The following is a 25011-nucleotide window of genomic DNA, read 5'->3' as shown; positions in this document are numbered from 1 at the left end:
AGCAACCAAACAACATAATATCCATAGATACTTGAGGCATGGGGGTGTTCACATTGCCATGCTGCAGGAGACCCATCTTGTAGGGGTAGAGGTGGAACGACTGCACCATAGATGGCATGGCCAGTTATATACCCCTTCCTTTTTGTCTTATGCCTGGGGCTACTGGTCCGGGTCAGAGCTGGGACCCCTTTTGAAGTTATAAGCTTGCTTATTGATGTGGAGGGGTGGCATGTTCTGGTGAAGGGCAGGTTGCTATGAAGGGTTGTAATACTGGGAAACATATATGCACCTAGTACAGACAAGGTGCCCTTCTTTCAGTCGTTGTCCACAATGATGGGACAGATAGTGGGCGGGGGCTTGCTGGCAGGAGGAGATTTTAATTGTGTCATAGATGTGCTAGAGCGATCCACCACCCCTTGCCAGGGACAACTACTAATAGAGTAGCTGCAGGATTCAGGGACTGGCTACAGAACTGAGAGTTGACATACGTTTGGCGAGCACAGCATGGCTTGAGTGGGACCCTTTCCGATCACTACCCCTTGCCCCTGGGTTTCTGTCCCACAGATCACAGGCGGGTGATTCTGATGTGGCGCTTCCAACTGGTAGCTCTGGAAAACCCTGGTTATAGAGACACAGTATTGGCAGCCACCATAGACTATTTTAAAACCAATCAGGGCGCAGCATCGTCACCCCTGGTAGACTGGGAGGCCTTAAGATTGTCGTTAGGGGCCACTGTATGGGACAGTCAGTGGGCTCCAGCAGAGAACTCGGAACAGAGCTGCACACTTTAGACACCACACTGCATGCTTTAGATAATGCCCTGGGACCAGACCCTGCTTCCCATCAACTTTTGTTGGACACGAAAGAGTGTATTCATGTCATATTAGAAAAAATGAGATGTCACAACCACAAAACGTACATGGCAAAGACAAGGTACATCGGGGAGATTACTGGCCTGGCATTGCGAAGTGCCCCCATTACGCATGTGGTGTCGGCCACTGGGTCACACATCTATTCCCCAGTGGATGTAAATGAAGAGTTCCGCACATATTATGAGGCTTATACAGCGAACCAGGAGAAGCCCCTGATGAAGCCCTAGATGACTTCTTGGACAAGCTCTCTCTCCCGACACTGCCCCCGGAGGGGAGCGAAGAACCAGGTAGACCTATCACATCCCAGGAGATCATTCGTGCCATTAAAGATAGAGCCACTGGTAAGACTTCCGGCCCAGATGGACACCAAGCTGAGTTTTATAAGACATAAATGGGACTTTTGACCCCACGGCTGGAGGCTCTATACACGGAATTGCTGAGGGTGGGCGATCTTCCTGACACCACATGGTGTGCTACTGTCATACCTCTCCTGAAAACCTACCTTTCAGGCGTGCTGGCCACCACCTACAATCAACTGTCAATGCTTACCATGGACTTCAAGGTCCTGAGTAAAATGTTGGCAACCTGGATGCTTTAGTTTATTCAGAGCCACTAGAATTATGTGATTGTGCGGCTGCAGTGATATTTGCATAATTATAGATTTGCTGCATTTGACACATAATCTGCCTTTTTTAACACAAAAAAAATTGATTGTAGCTTAAATGGTTCAAAATATACTAGAAATGCAGCAACACGTGTTGCCATGCAGTAGAAGGACCTTTGCAAGGCTGGCCTGGTCACCTTTCTGTTGCTTATTGCTAGATTCATAGGTTACTATTGGGGTACAACCAATGTCCATACAGTGTTACCAAGTTTAAGAATGCCTAAATAATGAAGTTATACCATTATCAAATGTGCAGCGTAATTTGGCTTTTCTTACTGCATCATTTATTTAACCCTGTTTATTCAACCCTGATCTTGGACTGCAGGATGGTAAAGAACATGGTACAGTCTCCAAAGATTAAATTAGGTACTTTGGTTGTCAAGCAGTGTGGACTATGCGAGTCAATAGGAGTATGGAGAGGTGACGTAGCTTACATATACAGTCCTGGTGAGGAACAAATCTCTGGTAGATAGCCTTAGGGTGCCAGTAAACTTATGCTCTCCTAGGCTTGTATTGTTCCCCCAAAGTACAAGATCCTCTGGATGAGGCCCAGAACCACGCCTCCTAGAACCTGGGTGACATTGGAACCCTCCTTGGGCACCAGATTGCGTCTCCTTGATAGAGGTGTGGGGCCCGGCTGTGGTGATGGTAGATCAGCTCCCAGCATTCATCCTATGCAGCTGTCGGAACACAGGGTGTCCACAATGGGTAATGGGGAGGCTTCCGCAGGGCCTGAGAGGTCCAGGCTCCCCTTCACCACTCTTGCAAGTGGGGAAGTGGCACCCGGGTTGCCCAAGGTCAGACTTCCCTGACCCCCTCAAAACCTTCTTCTTTCCAGGGGTTAAGCTTACTGCTGCAGGGGGGAAGCCTCTGGCATGGCCCTCTGAGCGGGGTCCCCCCAAGGTGGCTCAGCTCGTGAGCTTTAGCCTCATCATCTCTTGCAGGAGTAGGGTCCTGCAGAGAAGGTTCCTGATGGCCGAGCGTCATTGCGCACGGTTGTGGAGCACTCAGTGGTCAGTCCTGCAGGCAAAATGAGGATCATAGGCTTGCACCAGCACTGGTGCGAGTCACTGCAAAGAAGCTCTGGTCCCAGGGGCACAATGCTGCTCTCATCAAGCCCTGAAACGTGAAGTAAGCGCTCACCACGTGCTAAAAGAGTAAGGTACTAACCCCACACCAAGGAAATTAAAAAGGAAAGAGCCCCTCTTGCGCTATGAAGGAACAAGCGCTCACAAAGCGCTAGGCTGAAGATGCCCTGAAAGTGTACAGCGCTGGCCCTGTGCTAGATTAAGAGAGCCAAGGAGCAGGAAGACAGCGCACTCTCTCTGCTGGGCTCCTTGGTAGGCACTCAAGGGGCACAAAAGGACAGGCAGGCCAGCACAGCTAAGTAAGTGGTGGTTCCTCCTGTCAGTCCAATAGTGCCTGGAAACTCACAGTCAAAGAGCAAAAGAAAAAAGCAATCCAGTGAGTCCTTGATACTACCCAAAAGACTGCAGGCAGTAGGGCAACAGCAGAAGAACAGTACAGATGAGTGCTTTGAGCAGCAGTCCATCTGAAGAAGGTTTAGGGCCTGATTAAACCTTTGCAGAGGGGATTACTCTGTCACAAACATTATATCCTATGGAACTTGTAATACAGTGGACGGGATATCCGTCATGTTTGTAATGGTGTAATCCCCTCCGCCAAGATTGTAATCAGGCCATTAGTTCCAGATCCAAAAGTGCTGTAAAAATCATGGGGTCAGAGCCCCTGTATTTATGCTCCAAAATGTCTTTGTTCAGGGGTGACTTCAAAGGAACCCTTTCAAATGTAACACAATCCATTTCAACCCAGCCCTGGCTCCAGACTTCATCAGGGGATAAATCAGTCCATTGTGTGAGGGCAGGACACAGCCTATTGCACGTAAGGTGTGAACAACCCTCCCTCTCCCAAGCCCGATGACTATCAGAATGCAGATGGATGCACATGCCTCTTCTGTCACACCCAGTCCCTCCCATGTTGTGGCTGTCTGGAAAGTATGCACAAAGTGTAGCTGTCACTCTGCCCTAGATGTGTATTGGAGTCAGACTGCAAAACTCTAGAGACATAAGCACAGAGAAATGGCCACTTTCTAAAAGTGGCTTTTCTAAAATAGTTTAAAATCCACAAGTAGGCAGGATTTCTCACTACCATTCCAAACATAGCAAACATGCCACGCTACACATTCCAGATCAGAAATTATGACTTAACATTATATAAGGGAATTCACAATGCTAACCTATGAGAGGAGCGGCCCTCACAGTAGTGAGAAACAGAGTAGGTACATGTCCAACCTTTTACATACACAGCACCCTGCTCATAGGGCTATCTAGGAACTGCCTTAGGGGTGACTTAGGTGTAGTAAAAAAGGGTGTTTAGTCATTGGAAGTAGTTTGCAGTGCCAAGTCAATGTAGCAGTAAACTGTGCATGCAGGCACTGCAGTGGCAGGACTGAGACAAGTTTGAAAGGCTATTTCTGTGGGCGGTGTAATCAGTGCTGCAAGTCCACTAGTAGCATTCAATTTACAGCCCTCTGTATCTGGTATACCACTTTACAAGGGACTTACAGGCATATATAAATATGCCAAAACAGGTGTAAGTCAATCATACCAAGTTTTAGAGGAGAGAGCATATGCACTTCAGCACTGATTAGCCGTGGCAAAGTGCCCAGAGTCCTAACACCACTATAAAGAGGGTCAGAAAAATAGCTGAAAGGCAAAACGTTTGGGGGTAACCCTGCAAAAAGGTCAATTTCCAACACTCAGGAATGAAAAAAAAATTGAAAATGGAGAAAGTATTGGAAATGAACAAGACCAAGAATGAAGACTTGGAAGCCAAATCAAGAAGAAATAACATATCCATAGTGGAGGTGCCAGAATAAACTGCCTTGGGTGCATCAAACTATTTGTTGAAAACACATTCTCTGTTGTATTTGAAAGGCCACGCTTTTCACAAATGTTTGTGGTGGAAAGGACGTCCTGCTCTTCGACATCCAGACTATTCCCCAATGCTTCAGCTGATCCTATCATTGGAAAACTGACACGAGAAAAGAAATATCTGAATTACAGTGCTTACTGTATCCGGTTTGTCCTATTTTTTACACAAGCAGTGCAGTAGGAGAGAAGGTAATTTACACAGGTTAAGAAAACACTCGAATATATGAACATAACATTAGCTATGCTATATCCTGCATGACTTCAATTTAATTTACAAGGCAAACACATATTTTCGACAACTCTCAGCAGATTATGACCTTCCTTAATAGACATAAAACTGATGAGACATCGCCAGAGTTGTAAGCAGGAACAGAGTGGGAAGCCTGTTAGTGAAGTGGTTGCTGTCCACTGTTAGATGCTTGCTCAAAGAAGTCTGGTCCAGCTACAGACAGTTGTGGCAAGAATTGCTGGATTGTAGGTGGAGACATCCAGGGGAGTGAAAAAAATACACTAGCTGTTCTGAGAGAACTTAGTTCATGTTCTTCAACACTGTTTACTTCACACAGGTTCAGGTTTTTATTAAAGATTTAGGGCCAGATGTATGAAAAAAGCCATTTGCGATTCGGAAATAGCGATTTTTAAGAAATCGCTATTTCTGAGTCGTAAAATGCTATGTAACAAATTTGCGAGTCGGAAATAGCGATTTCTTAAAAATCGCTAATGCAATTTGCGAGGTCCAAATACTGAATCGCAAAAATATTTGCGATTCGGTATTTGAAAATTGCGAAAACGGTCACCTGGCACAGCCTGATGACATCACAAGCAGGAAGTGAGTCAGCCCATGCTGTTTCCAGGTACCACACCCACAGGAGCAATCAGAGAGTCACAGACCAGCCCCAGGGAGCAAGTTTGTGAGCAAGCCAGGACCTGACATCAACATGGCCAATGCTGGTAATGGGAAGGAGAAGGGAGAGAGGAAGAGGAAGCTGGAATTCAGTGAGCAAGAATTGGAGGTGCTCACTGAGGAGGTTGTCAGGAGCCATGACTGGCTATTTGGGAAGAGCTCACTCCAGGTAACAGAGAGTGAGAAGTGAAAACTTTGGGCTGACATCCAGACCAAAGTCTGCGCAGTGGAGGTTGTGCAGCGCTCAGTGGAAGAGATACGCAGGAGGTGGTACGACCTGTGTTCCCATGCCAAGGAGAGGGTGGCCAGCAGGCTAAAGGAGGCAAGGAGCACAGAAGGCGGACCATCCACCTAGACACCCTCCACCCCCATGTAAGACCTGGTTGAGTCCACACTGCTTCCAGAAGCTGTCAGTGGGGTCAATGACATTGACACTTCCGGCACACCCAGCACTAGTAAAGGTAAGTCCAAAAATGATATGTAACCCCATATGTGCAAGTACAAATGCCCCTTAGGAAATAGCAATTAGTGCAAAGCATTGTGATAAGTAGTCCATTACACATCTTACATGCGGCACAACAATGCCTTATGGGAATGGTAGTCCACAACCCAGAGCTGTAAATAGCACATAGAATGCAATTAAGTAGAGCAACACCCAGAAGAACAAAACACCCAGTTCATAGTGATACGATGTAAGTGTACATTTATTACCATTGTGCCACATTTGGTGATACATACATAAATGACATGCTGCACATTGTAGTTGCAGATGGCTCAGTCCCAGCAGCAGAATGTGTCAATGTGGGGGATGCAGAAACACAGCCTCTGTCCGACTCCAACACTAGCGAGTCATTGTGTATAGCACCAATCAGACGCAGGGCAAGGGTGTTACCTCTCCACGATTCGAACCTGGACTCCGACGAAATGTCGGATGAAGGCCACACACCACCCCCAGAAACTAGATCCACAGGATGGCAGCAGACCTTGCCCCAGCGTCACTCAACTCCCCGCAGGAGGCCTCACGATACAGGCACACAGCACACAGATGGAGGTGAGGGCTCATCATTCTTTGGTGGCCTTGAAGCGTCCATGCTCAAAGTGCAGCGCCTGCAAAACAAAAACATGAGGGCAATGCACAGGCAGATGCAGTCACACAATGCCAATATGGGGGGGCTGCACAACCAGTTGGAGTGTCTGAATGCTAACATCAGCAAGCTGCATGAGGGACAGCAAACAGCTGCGGAGAACACCAAGGAACTGACAAATGCCATTAAGGAACTCTGTACTGAGATCAGGCATGAGTGAGTTAGCCACGCAGGCGCGAAAGACAGTTCATGGGAATGTTCAATGGCTTTCGCAGATCTGTAAATCGTCTTGCTACATCTACTGCCCTGATATCACGGCGTGCTGTGGCCGCACAGGTGGAGGCAGCACATAGCATTTGGGATGTTGCCCAGGGATTGGTGCAAATTACCAACATTCTGGATGCTATGCTGACAGCACGCAGTGCTACACCCAGCGAACTGGGAGTTGGGGATACTGAGGAGTCATCTAGCCTCAGCAGTCTTGCAGTGCCCGTGATGGATCCTAGGCGTCGCCGTGGCAGGCACAGTACTGCCTGTGAGCCTGATACAAGAGGTGCCGGCGAGGCCACTGTGCACTCAAGTGGAATGCGTGGTCGTAAGAAGTGACATTGAGGGCCACAGGGGACTACCTTCACATGTAGCAATACAGTAAACTATGATGACAATAATGACAATAGTGTGACACTGTTAATGGTTCATGTCAGACTCATGTGTATTGCTTTGTCTAGTGACATGTATGTTACCTGAAGTCAAGGTAATAAAGGTGCTAACTACCGGAATACATGTCAGTGAGGTTGTGTTGTCATAACTTACATCTGAAATGGTTGTGCGTGATGTCAGCACGCCTTTGCCTGCCCTCTGCTGCACTGGTCCTGTCTGCTGGCTGTAGGGGTGGTATGGGATCATCATCCTCATCTGAGTCTGGCTCCGATATTTCCACAGGTATGCCCCTGGTGGTAGCTATATTGTGCAAAATCGCACATGTGGCCACTATTCTACAGGTCATGTCCGGGCTGTACTGTAGTGCCCCTCCACTTTTGTAGATGCATTGGAAGTGACTCTTCAGCAGGCCAAAGGTGTGCTCCACCACATTGCGGGTTGCCTTGTGTGCTGAATTGTATCTTTGCTCTGCTGGTGTTGCAGGATTTAGGTAGGGCGTCATCATGTAGGTGCGCACTGCTAGGCACTGTCTCCTGGAAGGAACAGAGGGTATAATGAGTGGCTGTGCCATCTGACACACTGCCATCAATGCACCATTGTAAAGAGGGAAATTACCTAGTAGATATCTTTCACCAAATTCTCCAGCTAGAAGTCTCCTGTGAATCCCACTGTGGCGAAAGATGTACGAATCATGTGTGCTCACTGGGTACCTGGCCACAAGATCAGTTATGATGTAGGAGACATTGTATGTTCATTGAATGTTGGTATTTACGGTTGCGGTACACATACTCGGTGGCTGATGGTGGACAGATTGCAACATGTGTCCCATCTATGGCACCTAGGACGTGGGGGAACTGTGCTATCTGGTAGAAATCGATTTTTGTCTGCTGTATTTCCTGTGGGGTGTGGGGGAATCTAATGTACTGGTGTATCCTGCTCAGCATGGCATTTAGAAATGCATTGCAAAATCTAGAGAGGCACTCTGTGATACCCCTCCTGCTGCTGCTATGACCCCTTGATAGCTCCCTGAGGCAAGTAGGTGCAGGGAGCATAATACCTGCACATGGGTGGGTATGCTATTGGTCCTGTGTGTTGTGCGCTGCAGTATGGGTTGTAGCTCAGCTATCAGGTCAAGTATCATGGCTGAGCTCAACCTGTACTTCTCAAATATTCCCTCCTCAGTCTGGTCAAAAAGGGTAATGCGCACTCTGAAAATGCGCTCCTGTCTCCTCCTCCCTCTCCTCAAAAATGACAAGATCCTCATTCTCCTCGCCATGACGTAAAGTGCAGCCATTGTGGAAAAGAGGCTGAGGCATTCTGGGCCTCTTTATATAGGTTGCACCTGGTTACCACCTGGTTTCAATACATGGTAATTTGCATGTGCAAAAGGCCATTCTGCGAAAATTCGCTATTTGCAAATTTTTGATGCATTGAATTGCGACATGGTTTTGCGTGTCGCAATTTGCGTATCGCAATTTGCGACGAGAAATACCGAATCTGTATTTGCGAGTCGCTATTCGGACTCGCAATTAGAGATATGCAAAAAGCTATTCGGTATTTCATGTCGCAAAATGCGATACGCACATTGCGACACGCAAAACCATGTCGCTTCGCAAAAAAATAACAATTTTTGAAATTCCTTGTTTTTGGCCTGCGAATGCCTTTCATACATTGCAAATCACGTTTTTGCATTCGCAAACGGCCGATTTCTGCGAATCGCACCGTTTGCGAATGCAAAAACGTTTGATACATCTGGCCCTTAGATCTTACGTCGAAATCTACTTGACACCATAAACAAAGGTAATATGCACACAGTATGGGTGAAATTGACCAGCTGCTAGTCTACATATTTGGATGTCTGAATGGATAAGGTACAGGACGGACATCCATCATGTACATAAGTGCCAACTCCCGACAACAAATACACCATTGACTTACAAGGCCATGAAGGTCCGGTGAGAATCGAATAGGCACGGGAGTGGTATCTGGCCTCACCTCATGCTAAAATCTCACCACAATAATGTTTTTGTTAAGTGCTTTGACCACATTACAACAATGTGAGGCAATTCACTGACATGCTCGGGTCCGTGTGTGTTGGAGGAGGAAACTTTGGTGGGGGGGGTGGATAGTTTGAATTACTTAATGCAGCCATAGATGGTACATTCAAAGAAAATAGAATCATGATTTAGTACAGTGAAAACAATTGCGGGTGTATTGATTCATACATATAAGGGAGATACAAAATGGGTAATGGCATAGTGACTCGATTTCTGAAACAGAATGAAGTTACATAACAATAGGCAGGCAAGACAAATCACCGGACCATTGACAGGTAAAAGAAAAAAATGCACTCCCCCAAGAAACCAGCCTTCCTGGACAAAAGTAATGTAACTATGCTAAGAACTGGAGTGCATATTAGGTACTTTGCATTATACTCTATAGATCCTAGAGAAGTAGTGATAATTGTTAGGAGAATGGTCCATTTAAGACACCTGTGAATAGAATCGGATGCGGGCGCTCTTACAAAATTCTACAGGTTATGCAAGGAGGCAATTTTATAACACTAGTAAATGTGAGTGGGCTTACTAAAGAAAACCAGCAGTTTTTTTCATTATGTAGTGGCAAATGAAGTCACCATGACCCCTCATTCAATTATTTGGGGTGCAGATTTCGATTCGACTCTGGATTATGTGCTGAATAGATCAGGGAACTGAACCAGACCCATATCTAGAGCAGGGAAAATCTAAAACACATATTACAGCAATGTGGTCTATTGGTTGTATGGAGAGTTAGACATGGGACATAAACGGCATTGACCACTCTGTGGTACATGGCCCATTCTCTTGGATTGACTATTGGCTGGGGACAAGGAACGTGTGTGGCTGGAAAAGGGAGATAGCGTACTTACAGAGAACATACTCAGTCCCTGGAGACTCCAGCCCGTTGCACAGGGCAGTGATGGATGCTGTCCTTAGGAAGGAATTCAAAGGTACTTATTAAATAGTGAAGGTTCCGTGGACACACCATCTGAGAGGTGTTTAAGATAAGTTATACAGCGACGTGCATCTTAAAGGATTTAAGGGCATATTTATACTCTACGCCAGATTTGTGTCATTTTTTGACCAATTATAGCAAATTGGTTGCTTCTGTTCACACATGACTGGTTCTACTGGATCAGACTGACCATGCGAGCAGATCCACAACAATCTGTCCACACTCTTCTCTATGGTTCACCAAATTAACTCTGAATTTCACTCTGCTGCAGCCTTCCCTAATGCAGCCAAGTCATTTGACTCCACAGAGTGGTCCTTTCTCTTTGTATCATTGAGCAGGATGGGGGTGGGCAACGAAGTACTAAGATAGATTAAACTCTTATCTACTAACCCTGTGGTGAGTGTGAGAGTAAATGGATTCACCTTTCATTTGATAACTTTCACAAGAGGCACGCAACAGGAGTGCCCCCTGTTGCTGTTCCTGTTTGCACTGACAATTAAACCTGCCTACTTAGGGAGATAGATGCTGACAATTAACTTACTTTTGCTTCATGCAAAAAACTGTTTTCCCTTTAAGCAGACATTTTTTATTCACTAAACCTCATACAGAAACTTAACTCAACTATTCTGATACAGAAATGAATTGATTATGATCACAAATCTTTCCTCACCCCAAACCAGACAATCACAGTGATACTGCCACTGACAGAGATCATGTAAAATCCATAGCTAGACTTCCCTTGAAACTGCAAGAAGCACCAATAAGATACTTAGGGCCAGCTGCACTAGAATGCTATTTTGCATTTCCTAACTAGCGACTTCTTAGAAATCACTATTTAAGAAATGGAAAATGCTATGTACAGATACCGATTTCCTAATAGCGATTCCTGCAAGTAGGAATCACTATTAGTAAATCGCAAATAAGGAATATCATTGCATTTGTGTCAATGGGCCGGTTTTGCATTTCCCAAATAGCGATTTCCTAGCAAATCGCCATTTGAGAAATGCAAAACCAAGGATGGCAATGCACAAAAGGCCCCCCTTGGTGCACCCCAAAAATAGTGGTGCACATGTAGAGCACACATATGCCCCAAGGGCACGTGTGTGCTCTATTGCAATTTAAAAAGCAGCATTTTAGGTGTTTATTTTTAATTTGCACATGGATACTATCAACTTCAAGATGATTGTAATTGCATTTCCTAAATGCCCAAATCGCATTTAGGAGATGCTTTATACATCAGAATAGGAATCACAAAAAGGTAATCCCTATCTACGATTTCCTATTCTGGGGATTGCAAATTGCATTTTCTACAGAGCAGAAATCGCAATTTGCAATTTTCTGAAGGCTTTTGTGCATCAGAAAATGCTGTTTTGCATTTTTTAACACCCCAAAATACCAATACGGACTTTAAGAAATGCAAAAGGGCTTGTTCATTTGGCCCTTACATACCTAGACATCCAAATTCACTGTGATTTAGATCCAGTTGTACAGGAAAGCTATAAGGATGTGACAATGAACACTGTCCACTCACAGATGGATTTTGCTTACATTGTCAATAGCAGTTTGGATATTCCTTATGAAAATGGTGGTATTGCACAGATTGCTTTATCCCTTCCAATGTATCCCTATTTATCTGCCCTATAAAGTATTTGACCACTTAAAATTATACAGACATGGTACTTGCCTGGGCTGGCAGACAACCTACCATGAATTAGCTGTACACACTTACACTGCCATTAGGAGCATAGGAGACACTAAGGCCCTCATTACAACCCTGGCGGTCGGTGATAAAGCGGCAGTAATACCGCTAACAGGCCGGCGGTCAAAAAAATGGAATTACAACTATGGCAGAAACCGCCAACACAGACAGCCACTTTAACACTCCGACCGCCATGGCGGTAGCAACAAACACCACGGCGGACACTGCCAACAGACAGGCGGAAGACAATGTACCGCCCACACTATTACAAGGCACCAATACGCCAGTTTTTCCGGGGTGGTACCAACACCATCGAAAGCACGGCGGAAACAGGAATTGGAAGGGAAACTACTCACCTCTCGACACTCAACGAAGAACTAGGACGCCATGGAGCCCGAACTACAGGTCCTGCCCATGTTGCTGTATCTATTAATACACCACGAAGTGGAAAGAAGGCAACGACGACCATGGTGAGTACTGCACCTAGCACACAGGGGAGGGAAGGAGGGAAAAGAGAGTGACACACACACGCAAAACGCAACACCCCTACCCCCCACCCACAACAACAAACACACACACATATCCAATAACATCACAGATACACCCCGTCACCCCCTGGAAGAACTCAAGGACCAAACGAAATGAGTGTAACTAGTGTAATATTCGAACAATCAGATAGCCCAAGAGAACAGCAAATAAGCAGTATACACAAATATTTACAGCAAGTACACAAGTCCGTACACTGTCCCATGAAATGACCAGTGGTCCCAAAAAGCATGGGCGAAGTCCACACATGACACCTTCCTCAAAACGGAGAGAACACTGCAGGGGCATCAGGTTGATAAAAAAAACAGGCACCTCAGGGGGAAGAGGAGGGTGGCACCTCAGCCGGATGATGGTACGACGCCACTGCCACTCCAGGGGGCTCATGCCCACTGCTTCCTCCTTGGGAGTGCAAAACCACAGTCTCTCAAGTGGTTTTTTTGCCCACTGCTTGGTCCTGGGGAGTGCAAGGCCACAGTCTCTCAAGTCTCTCAAGTGGGTGGTTTGCCCACTGCTTGGTCCTGGGGAGTGCAAAGCCACAGTCTCTCAAGTCTCTCAAGTGGGTGGTTTGCCCACTGCTTGGTCCTGGGGAGTGCAAAGCCACAGTCTCTCAAGTCTCTCAAGTGGGTGGTTTGCCCACTGCTTGGTCCTGGGGAGTGCAAAGCCACAGTCTCTCAAGTCTCTCTAGTGGGTGGTTTGCCCACTGCTTGGTCCTGGGGAGTGCAAAGCCACAGTCTCTCAAGTCGGTGACATGTTCCACTGGTTCTGGATGGGGCTTTGTGCCCAGAGTGCTTCATCCTGCCAAGGACTGTGTTAGTGGATGCATTTCTCCACTGGTTGTGGAGAGGGCTTTGTGCCCAGAGTGCTTCATCCTGCCAGGGACTGTGTTAGTGGATGCTTTTCTCCACTGGTTCTGGAGGGGACTTTGTGCCCAGAGTGCTTCATCCTGCCAAGGACTGTGTTAGTGGATGCATGCATTTCTGCACTGGTTCTGGAGGGAGCTTTGTGCCCAGTGATGCTGCACCTGGGGTGTGGCTTGTTGACTTCGTCTCACCTGGGTGTCACAGCCATGCGATGTACCCGGAACATGTAGCATGAAACTGTCTCTCAAGTCTCTCAAGTGGGTGGTTTGCCCACTGCTTGGTCCTGGGGAGTGCAAAGCCACAGTCTCTCTAGTGAGTGGTTTGCCCACTGCTTGGTCTTGGGGAGTGAAAAGCCACAGTCTCTCAAGTCGGTGATATGTTCCACTGGTTCTGGATGGGGCTTTGTGCCCAGAGTGCTTCATCCTGCCAAGGACTGTGTTAGTGGATGCATTTCTCCACTGGTTGTGGAGAGGGCTTTGTGCCCAGAGTGCTTCATCCTGCCAAGGACTGTGTTAGTGTATGCATTTCTCCACTGGTTCTGGAGGGGGCTTTGTGCCCAGAGTGCTTCATCCTGCCAAGGACTGTGTTAGTGGATGCATGCATTTCTCCACTGGTTCTGGAGGGAGCTTTGTGCCCAGTGATGATGCACCTGGGGTGTGGCTTGTTGACTTCGTCTCACCTGAGTGTCACAGCCATGCGATGTACCCGGAACATGTAGCATGAAACTCCATGGAGGCAGACCCACACTGCATCCTGCGGTGACTTAGGCTGCCAATTGCTGGTTCGTGTCAGTGCTGGAGTTGGTGTCTCAAATGGCGTGTCCAGGGTCCAGGACATGAGCTGCAGACTCTGAGGGCTGCACACTGGGGATGGGGCTGACGTCCGACAGAGTGGCATCGGCTGTGCACGTGGTGGTGCTGATGGTGGTGCAGGCGGCGGTGACTGTGACGGAGATGCTGCCAGTGCTGGCTGTGGTGCAAGTGACTGTTGGGGTTGATGGAGACACCATACCATCTCCGGCTGCCTCAGATGGCTTACCCTTGGGGAGGATGCTGCAGACTGACATTGTGGCAGCGGCGGTGCAAGTGGTGGTGCAGGTGGGGGTCGGAGCGGCGGTGGTGACTATGGTGCATGTGGCTGCCATCCCTGATGATTTGGTCGTCACCAGCCCCTCACCAGGTGACATCGTGCCCAGAGGTGATGTGCCCTTTGGCTTGTGGCCTTTCCCCATCTTGACAGTCGCTGCAGGGACCTTGGCACTGTCCACTCTGTGTTTGTTTGAGGCCTTGCTGGGTGAGTGGTGTGACTGTCCCCTGCTGGAAGCCGGTCCCTTTTTGAGCTTTGCAGGTGGTGGAATAGGGTGGTCCTACTTTTCTGTTGGTGCATACTGGCAGCTCTGACGGGTGCCCCCTTTGACCGTACTGGAGTAGCAGGGACCACAGCGGATGCAGATTTGGTGGCTGAGGTGCTGGGCTGGGTTTTAGACATCCTGGCCCTAGGAGAAGGAGGGGTGGGAGAGGTGTAGGGAAGAGGTTCCTGGTAGCTAGGTAAAGTTTTTTGACACACTGGGACGGGAAGAGGGAGGGGATTTGGGAGTGGAGGAAGAGGTAGTGGTTGTAGGAGGTGTATGTCTGCTGAGTTTGCGTGAAGGTGCATGGGTTGGAGGCTGTTTTGAGGTGGATGGCTATTGAGTGGGTGTGTGCCTGCGTTTGTATACTTTGGGAGGAGGGCTTACAGACACACTGGGAAAGGACACAAGGGACGTGTGAATTATAGTGGGAGTGGTGATTGCATGTGAGCAGTGTGTAGTGATGGGTGCGTTGGTGATGGAGGTAGTGGCTGAGGATGTAGTGCATGCAGGTGTGAGTGGAGACGAGACTGGGAGGGAGGTGGAGGACGTGGAGGAGGGGGACACAGTGGAGGCAGTGGATGTTGGTGTGTCTGCATGAGTATGGTGTTTGTGTGAGTGCCTATGGGATGTGTGGTGCTTATGTTTTCCTGAGCCACTTTTTTGTGTTGATGTGTGTGCATGCTGGTCTGATGGTGTGCTTGGGATAGGCTGAGGTAGAGGGGATTGGGTCTGGGTAGGGGAAGTTGGAGGTGGGAGGCTGGACACAGAGACAATGGCTGCCATCAGAGCTGAGGCCAGAGCCTGAAATGTTCTCTGTTGGGCTGCCACGCCATAATGAATACCCTCCAGGTATGCATTTGTTTGCTGCAAATGCCTCTCGACACCATGGATGGCATTCAGAATGGTTGACTGCCCAACAGTGAGGGATCTCAGGAGGTCAATAGCCTCCTAACTGAGGGTTGCCCTTTGCTGACTGGGAGAGAGCCTGAGGTGCCTGGGGCAAAGGAGATGCCCACCCTCCTGGGTGAGTGGGCACGGGAAACACGCTGAGGGGCTGCTGGGAGGGCGGTGCTGGTATGGGGTGTGGCGGCTGTACCTGTTGTTGCGGTGGGCACAGAGGTGCCCGCCACCGCAAGGGAGCTCCCATCAGAGGAGGAGTCGCTGTTGCTGGTGTCCCCTCCTGTCCCCGTCGTGGAGCTCCGCTAGCCCTCCGTCCCACTGGTGCCTTCACCCTCCGTGGATTCACCCTCCTGGGCCATGTGGAATGCAGCTCCCTCCGTCTCCGGTGCCTCTGCTCCTCCGCCAGATTATTCTAATGCACACAAGGGCAGGGTGACAAAACAAGAAGTGGGGGAAAGACAGAGGAGACACATGGTCAATGCCAGCAACACCATTACCATTGGCGGACACAACACACAGGGAGCAGCCCTATGCACTAGGCCTTGCACTAGCAGTTAGTAGGAAAATCACCTGCCCATGGGGGACTATGCCTAACACCATTTGCTGCACACCTGGAACCCACAGGATCCTGACTAGTTGTAGATGCCCACTAACACTATTGGGGTTGGAGTGCCTCAGAGCCTGCCTAACAAGGGACCTACCCTACCAAGTTCGCCCTGGCCTAGGGGAACCCACAGCCTACATCCCCTATCCAGACACCTCGTAAAGTGTGCAGAGTCAGCTGAATGAGACTGTACTCACCCCGTGGTGGCTGCTGTGATGCCCTCACGCGCCCATCCAACTCCGGATATGCCACCGCCAGGATCCGGAACATCAGGGGGGTCATGGTGCGACGGGCACCCCTCCCACGTTGGGAGGCCATCCCCAGCTGGGCCTCCACTGTCTTCTTGCTCCAGCGGCGCAGGTCCTCCCATCTCTTGCGGCAGTGGGAGCACCGTCTATGATAGACCCCCAGGGTCCGCACTTCCTTGGCGATGGCACACCAAGTACCCTTCTTCTGGTGGGCGCTGACCTAGAGGAAAGATACAGGATGAAAGGAAATTACTCTTCCGTCCGGACCGTCATACTCATTGCCCACCAGTTCCCACCCATGCCCTGACGCACATACACTCACCATCCTCACATGCAGGCCTCACCCCCCCCCACATGTATCTTCCATCCACACCACTCCATATATTAATGGCCCACGCATCATGCTCACAGTGTACTCACCTGTTTGTCTGGAGGACCGTAGAGTAGCGTGTACTCGGGGAGGACTCCATCCGCCAGTGTGTCCAACCCCTCCACGGTGAGGGCAGGGGCCCTTTCTCCAGACACATGAGCCATTGTCGCTTCCAGACTTAGGTCACAGTAGCACTTGCAGTATAGGTCCTTTCCTGTTAAAGGTCAGGTATTAAGTGAGTGAACAGATAGAAAATGGTGGTCAAGTCTGCAGCGGTGCGTACCGTCACCACCGGCATACATTGTCATTGGCTCCTGGAACCCATAGGACCCAATGATAACCAATGCTAAATTGCGCGGCGCTCTTCGACCGCCTACCACGACGCTGCACAACGCCAGAGCAGTTACCTCATTTCCTCTTGTCCCTCCTTACAGGTCAGGCAGCCGCCATTTCAGAGGGGGCACATGGCATGGAACCAAACTGCATCACAGCAGATTTTGGCAGAAATACGTACAAAGTACGCCACACACGGATTTACGCACATTACTGCAACCTATGTGGTACATGACCCTCTGCTCACCATTCTCCTCCTTAGGGCACATCCGCTGGGGCAGATGATGAGATGGCATCATCCTCCGGTGTACAGACCCCTGGTTGACCTGTCAACAATGGAAGACAGACACATCATTATCACCTACAGACTTGATCATGCCACAATCCAAGAACTGTGTGCCCAATTGGAGCCAGACCTGATGTCAAGTATCCGCCATCCCTCAGGAATCCCCCCTCTAGTGCAGGTCCTGTCAGCGCTCCAGTTCCTGGCAAGTGGCTCCTTTCAAACTACAGTGGCCATGGCATCAGGGATGTCTCAGACAATGTTTTCTAACGTGTTGACCAGAGTGTTGTCAGCCCTGCTGAAACAGATGCGCAGCTACATCGTTTTCCCCCAGGTGGAGGATTTGCCCACAGTGAAAGCTGACTTCTATGCCCTGAGACATATCCCCAACATAATTGGTGCCATTGATGGTACACATGTGACATCTGTCCCGCCCGCAGAAATGAACAGGTGTACAGAAATCAAAAAAGCTACCATTCTATGAATGTGCAGATGGTGTGTTTGGCAGACCAGTACATCTCCCATGTGAATGCCAAGTATCCTGGCTCTGTGCATGATGCTTACATTTTGAGCAATAGCAGCATCCCTTAAGTGATGGGCCAACTCCAGAGGCACCAGGTGTGGTTAATAGGTGAGCCCAAGGTCCCCACACAGTATGAATAGGTGTCTGGGTATGGGGTAGTCACTAAGAGTTACTATGGGGGTCATTCAGACCTTGGCGGACGGCGGAGGCCGTCCGCCAAGGTACCGCCGACAAATGACCGCAGCGGCCATTCAAACATTTCCGCTGGGCCGGCGGGCGCTCTCCAAAAGAGCGCCCGCCGGCCCAGCGGAAATGCCCCTGCAACGTGGACGCCGGCTCAGAATTGAGCCGGCGTAGTTGCAGGGGTGCGACGGGTGCAGTTGCACCCGTCGCGTATTTCAGTGTCTGCAAAGCAGACACTGAAATACCTTGTGGGGCCCCCAGGGGCCCCGCGGCACCCCCTACCGCCATCCTGTTCATGGCGGGTTTCCCGCCATGAACAGGATGGCGGTAGGGGGTGTCTGAATCCCCATGGCGGCGGAGCGCGCTCCGCCGCCATGGAGGATTCAATGGGGCAGCGGTAAACCGGCGGGAGACCGCCGGTTTACCCTTTCTGACCGCGGCTGAACCGCCGCGGTCAGAATGCCCTTGGGAGCACCGCCAGCCTGTTGGCGGTGCTCCCGTGGTCGGTGACCCTGGCGGTCACCGGCCGCCAGGGTCAGAATGACCCCCTATGTGTGTAACAGATTTCCCTCCACATTTGCAGGTGACTCTGGTTACCCCATTCTCTCATGGCTACTGACCCCAGTGAGGAATGCCAGGACAAGGGCAGAGGAATGCTACAATGAGGCACATGGGCGAACTAGGCCATATTGAGAGGACTTTCAGCCTCCTGAAGGCCAGATTCCGGTGCCTCCATCTAACAGGTGGCTCCCTATACTACTCACCGAAGAAGGTGTGCCTGATAATCGTGGCATGCTGCATGTTGCACAACCTGGCTTTGGGACACCAGGTGCCCATTCTGCAGGAGGATGGGCCTGATGATGGTATTGTGGCAGCTGTGGAGCCTGTCGACAGTGAGGAAGAGGAGGCAGAGGAAGAAGATATTGACAAACGAAACAACATCATCATGCAGTACTTCCAGTGACACACAGGTAAGAGACTGGCACTACTCATCTCATATCTGACTACTGTAGGACATTGTATAAGTCACCCTCTTACCCTCTGTGTATGGACACTGACAGTTCACTTTGGCTTTCCATTTCACAGATCTGGGTACCTCATTCTGCCTTCTGCTTTATTTACTGCTGCCCAACAACTGTCATACATTGGTATGTGCAAATGAACATTTACATTGATATTTGTGGATGAAGTTGTAAGTATACATTTGTGAAAGTACAGACTGACTCCGGATTGGTTTGTGATTCAAGGGTGTTTATTTATGGGCTAATGTGTATAGAGGTATGTTGAAGGGGCTGGGGTGATGGTGGAGGAAGGTCCATAGTAGAGTCCAGTCTCTCGGTATCATAGCTGCATTGTCCAATGGGGCATAGGAAGAGGAGCAATGTCAGTTCAAGGTGGACAGGGTGACAGAGTGGGACACAAGGGTGACAGTCAGGAGAGTCTTATTTCCTGGCGGGGGTCTTGGCAATGTTCTCTGTCTTCTGCCTGGATCGCAGGGACCGTTTGCGGGGTGGTTCTCCTTCTGCAGGGGGTGGGGTGCTGGTGGCCTGTTGGTCCTGTGGCGGGACCCCCTGTCCACTAGCGCCGGCGGACGTGGAAGGCTGTTCATCGTTTGGGCTGGTGTCAGTGGCCCGGTGGTATGCCACTGTCTCCCTCATGGTGTTGGCCATGTGGTGACCAGGGTGGTGTTAATGGACTTCAAGTCCTCCCTGTCCCTCCTGCAGCCATTGGGTCTCCTGAAACTTGGCCAGTACCGTGCCCATGGTCTCCTGGGAATGGTGGTATGATCCCATGATGTTTGATAGTGCCTCGTGGAGGGTCGGTTCCCTGGGCCTGTCCTCCCCCTGACGCACAGCAGCCCTCCCACCTTCCCTGTTATCCTGTGCCTCTGTCCCCTGAACCGTGTGCCCACTGCCACTGACCCCAGGTCCCTGATTTACTTGGGTTAGTGGGTTTGCCTGGGGTCCCTGTAGAGGTGGACACACTGCTGATTGACGTGTCCTGGGGACAGTGGCATTGGCCTGCTGGGTGGGTGCCGTGGTGGTGTTTCCTGAGGGGGGAGGTTCTGTGGTGGGTTGGGACTGTGGCACGGGAACCGACTGTCCAGAGGTCCCTGATGGGCCGGGCTGGTCATCTTGATCCAGGTGTGCAGAGCTGCTGTTGTCACTGTGGGCCTCTTCTGTGGGGGGACTGGATATGGCTGGAACCTCCTGTCTGGTGACGTTGTGTAGGGATCCTGTTGGGGTGTAAATACATTGTTATTGTATCTGTGTGTGCCATCTTGTGCAATGGGTGTGTTTCCCTCTATTACTGTGCTTGCAATATCGCCTTGGCCCTTGTGTGAGTGGTGATTGTGTGCCCTGGGCGAGTCTCTCCCTTGGACATGCTTTGGTGATGGGTGTCCATGCATGTCTGTGAAGGGTGTCCATGCATTTGTGTAACATGCAGGGCTTGGTATTGAGATGGGTGGGTTGTGATAGTGGGGTATATGTGAGGTGGTGGAGTGATGGGTGTGAGGGTAGGGGTAGGAGATTGTGGTGGCATGCAGGTAGGGTGTGGGATATAGTAGTAAAGATTTGACTTACCAGAGTCCAGTCCTCCTGCTACTCCTGCGAGGCCCTCAGGATGCATTATTGCCAAGACTATCTCCTCCCATGTTGTTAGTTGTGGGGGAGGAGGTGAGGGTCCACCGCCAGTCCTCTGTACGGCTACCTGGTGTCTGGATACCATGGAACGTACCTTCCCCCGTAGGCCATTCCACCTCTTCCTGATGTCATCCCTTGTTCTTGGATGCTGTCCCATTGCGTTGACCCTGTCGACAATTCTCCACCATAGCTCCATCTTCCTAGCAATGGATGTCTGCTGCACCTGTGATCTGAATAGCTGTGGCTGTACCTGGATGAGTCCTCCACCATGACCCTGAGCTCCTCCTCAGAAAACCTGGGGTGTCTTTGAGGTGCCATTATGTGGTGTGAGTGATGTGTGAGGTGATGTGTGGGGTGATGTCTTGGGTGTGTGGTGTTTTGTGCATGGATGGCGTATGAGTGATGGTGTTGTGTGCCTCTGGATGCTGGTGTGGTATTTGCTTTTCTGTCTCTCTGCTTCTTAAAAAAAAATGTGTTGTAAGGGGCTGTGGGTAATGTGGGTGTGTGTTTTGTATTGGATTGGGTGTGTGGGTGTGGTGTTTGTATGTGTGTCAGGTGTGTGTATTTTGAATTGTCCAATGTAGTTGTGTTTTGTAGGTGTGTGTGTATTTTGAGTGCGGCGGTGTGTACCGCCAATGGTTTACCGCGGTTGAATGATCGCTGCGTTGATTCGGGGGTTGTGGTAGTGTGGGCGTATTCCTGTTGGCGTAACGGTGTGGGTTTTGGTACCACCAATTTATCACTGACCTTTGGTGTGGCGGACTTGTGTGGGTGTCTGTATTGTGGAGGATTTCTCAGTGTGGGTCATAATACCTGTAGCGGATTTCCGCCGCAGACACAGTATGTTGGCGGCTGTCGGCACGGCGATCAGCGGACTTTACTGCCAGGGTTGTAATGAGGGCCTAAGTGCCTGATTACGAGTTTGGCAGTCGAACGAGCCGACACATCACTAGCAGACACATTAACATTGGTCTTGGAAGTTGACAATTCTTTTAAGGTTTTCAGACAAGGTTCATAGTAAACTATTACTTTTTGTACAGCTTTTAAATGAACAATCATGTGTGTGGGACACAATGGCTTTATTTTCAACACATTTGTAGGGTCTTCTACAATATGGTGACTGAGGTTTGAAAATAGTGTGCAGCATTTCATAGACTGCACAAACAGATGCCTTGGACATGAAGTAGAGTATCTTCCATTACAGAATTTTTACATGCAGCGGCCTGCATTACTAGATGTGCACAGTGTGCTACACAATGAACATAAGGTGCAAGTGGTTGTTCTTGGCATATTAAGTCTTGGGCACTGTTGTATTTCCCTGCCATAGTTGCTGCACTGCTATATGTTTGTTCTTTCAGCTTCGACAGAGGAAGAGCATAAAACACTCTTTATAATTGTAGCTACTGCAGGCCCATTAGAATCATCAGCTTGATACAGTCCAATAAAATTCTCATCTGGGTACAGATCTCTGTCAGCATTCTTATTCCAGACTGGATGAATCCTGTGGATAATCAACAATTGCTGCAAATGGTTTGTCACTAGTATTTTACAAATTTGATTAAAAAGTGCATGGGACAATAACTGAATTACTTCATTTTGGATGTCTGGACTGAGATATTCTGCTTGATTCAAGGTAAATCTACTGTTTCAAAGAAGGTACATCCTGTGCTCATGCACTGAGAAATTGACAGAAATTCCCACCGCTATCATAATGACCTTGAAGTGCAAGGACTTGTTTTGCCAGAAGAGCTATGGTATGAATTAGTTTGTTAAGAAAAGGTGAGGCTTCTTTCTATTGTTGTTGGACTTGCTATGATAACTGTATATTGATTGCTCTTTATACTGTGCCAGTTGACTCAGTGCATAGGAATGAACAGAATTGAACTGGTGCTTTTTTTTATTTTTCGATGCCTTCCAGTTGGTATAACTGGTATTTTAAAATGTTTCCTCTGTTCTTGGACAGCTCAGCTAACAGCTCCGTTAAAGTCAATGACTTAGCATTTGCACAGTGATATCAAAGCACTCCTGCCACTCTGTTGCTCTAATGTAGTCAGGGCAAACCCTCAAACCATCTTCCTTGAAAATGGTAAATGCACTTTTTTTACTTTGTGATTGTGTTACAATGATTTGAATTGGCTCTTGTGTGGTTAGTTTTCTGCTAGTGTGCTTCTGAGTGTTGCTTCACTATCCAGAAGATTGGTGGATGTTGCAGAACAATTGTTGCTTTATTTGTCTCTGGTGGGGACAATAACAAAAAAAAATTGTGGGGCGGTGGTACAATCTCTTGATATTTCTAAATCTGCTGCCCCAACTCTGTATTGAATACAAGTCTGCAGCTCAGGCATGTTATCACAATGTATCTGATTGCTTCCAACTTGAATATAGTTTTGCTTTAATTGCCCATTTCCTTGCAAGAATTAATAGATGTCCTTTGTAAAAAAAACTGTTTGCAGCAATTATGGGGACTTGTTGAACAAACAGAGGCATCTTTAAATTTGCAACCAGTCAATTGTGTGCATGTGTTCACCCTCAGGTTTAATCAACATTGGTAGTGTTGGTCCAAAACCTGCCTCCAGCATAGGGATCCACTTCCAAGGCAGTATTACAGTGAGGAGAAGTGGAGCAAGTGTGTTCAAAGGCTTCCTATAAGGTCTGTCTAGCTTCTTTTGTTTTCACCATTACGTTTCCATAGCAAGAAGAGTATTCTAATGAGTGACTTACCTGACTGAAATGTTCCAGCAATGAATATGACAATTCAGCACATCTTTTACTATGGCAGAGAAACCTACATAAAAGATCTCCTTTAACTGAAGACAACAGGCAGTGAGGCAAGCAGGTGTCAAAAATCAAATGTTTTGGTATTTATGACAAAATGAATTCTGTTGGGGATCATCATGTGACATTGTAAGGACTTTGGTAATTTTGACCACAGTAATACAAGTACAGTACTACATAGTTGTTTAGTACACAACATAGAAAGAGAAAGACCATAGATGACGTGATGGCTCAAAAATAGAGTGTATTATCACAATTGACTACTAAAGGACCCAAATATTCATTTGTTACACTAGGCACAGCCCTACAGTACACTTACTTAGTAGGTGTGATGGCAGTAGCTGCCCTATTTTGCTTCTCTGTTGCTCCATTCACTGGCTGCAAGTTGCTGATCTGAGTACTGGATTCTGGTGGCTGGTGGTGCTGTGTTACCTCCTTCACCCTGCCCCGGGACTCTGAAGTCTCCGAGTACCTACCAGCAGGTAATAGTTCTGATGAGCTGCAGCTCAGTGGTATTTGGCTTTGTAGTGAAAGAGGTGCTGGTTCCTCAATGAAAAAGCAAAGCTGGTCCTGCTCAGTGATTTAAATTATGGCACAAATACACAATTAAGACTGAGCCTCTTGAAACCTAACCTGCTGTAGAAGTGCCCTCCATTTTGGGCCAAACCATGGTCAGGCTTAAAGCTATACACAGTTGTAAGGGCAATTGGGAACAGTGAAACCCAGAACCTGGCACCGACCTTATATGTGCCTGTTTAGTGTATGTGTGTACAGTGAGCATGTGACACATATATGGTATAGGACTGTGTGTATTTGTGTGAGTCTGAGGCCCTCATACCGACTTTGGCAGACGCAAACGCCCGTCCGCCGAAGCCGTGCGGTCAGAACACAGCCATGCGGTGACCTGACCACAAGGGCTATTAAGAGTTTCCCGCTGGGTCGGTGGGCGGAAACAGAGTTTCCTCCCGCCGGCCCAGCAGGAAACAGCCCACAACATTGACACCGGCTCATAATGGAGTCAGTGGCAATGGCGCGGTGTGTCGGGTGCAGCAGCACCCGTTGCGCTTTTCACTGTCTGCCAATCAGACAGTGAAAAGCACAATGGGGCTGGCCATGGGGGGCCCTGCACTGCCCATGCCAAGTGCATGGGTAGTGCAGGGGCCCCCAGAGCCCCATCTACACCAGCTTTTCATGGCAATGCAGCCACCATGTAAAAGCTTGCGTGGAGGAGACTCGGAACCCCCATTGCAGCGTTGCTTGGCAGATAAGACCCCCAGGGTCATAATGAGGGCCTGAGTATTGAAGCCAGTTGGATCCATTATCAATGTCCTTTGTTTAGCAAGACAGAAAAAGGTGGGTGAAAATAGACTCCCAGATATTAAAAGCCTTTCGACTCCATTCCTGTGGTTGGAGTCCAAACTCTCAATGCACGTAATACATTACAAAGTAGAACACACACTACAAAAAATTTAACCTTTTGTTATCTAATCTATGGGAAGAGTTTTTGTAAATGAATGATATGAGTGTAGAATTTTTATCTTGCACAAAAACATGAGAA

Source organism: Pleurodeles waltl, chromosome 9 (assembly GCF_031143425.1).
Source record: "Pleurodeles waltl isolate 20211129_DDA chromosome 9, aPleWal1.hap1.20221129, whole genome shotgun sequence".
NCBI lineage: Eukaryota > Metazoa > Chordata > Amphibia > Caudata > Salamandridae > Pleurodeles > Pleurodeles waltl.
This window is presented reverse-complemented; position numbering follows the sequence as displayed.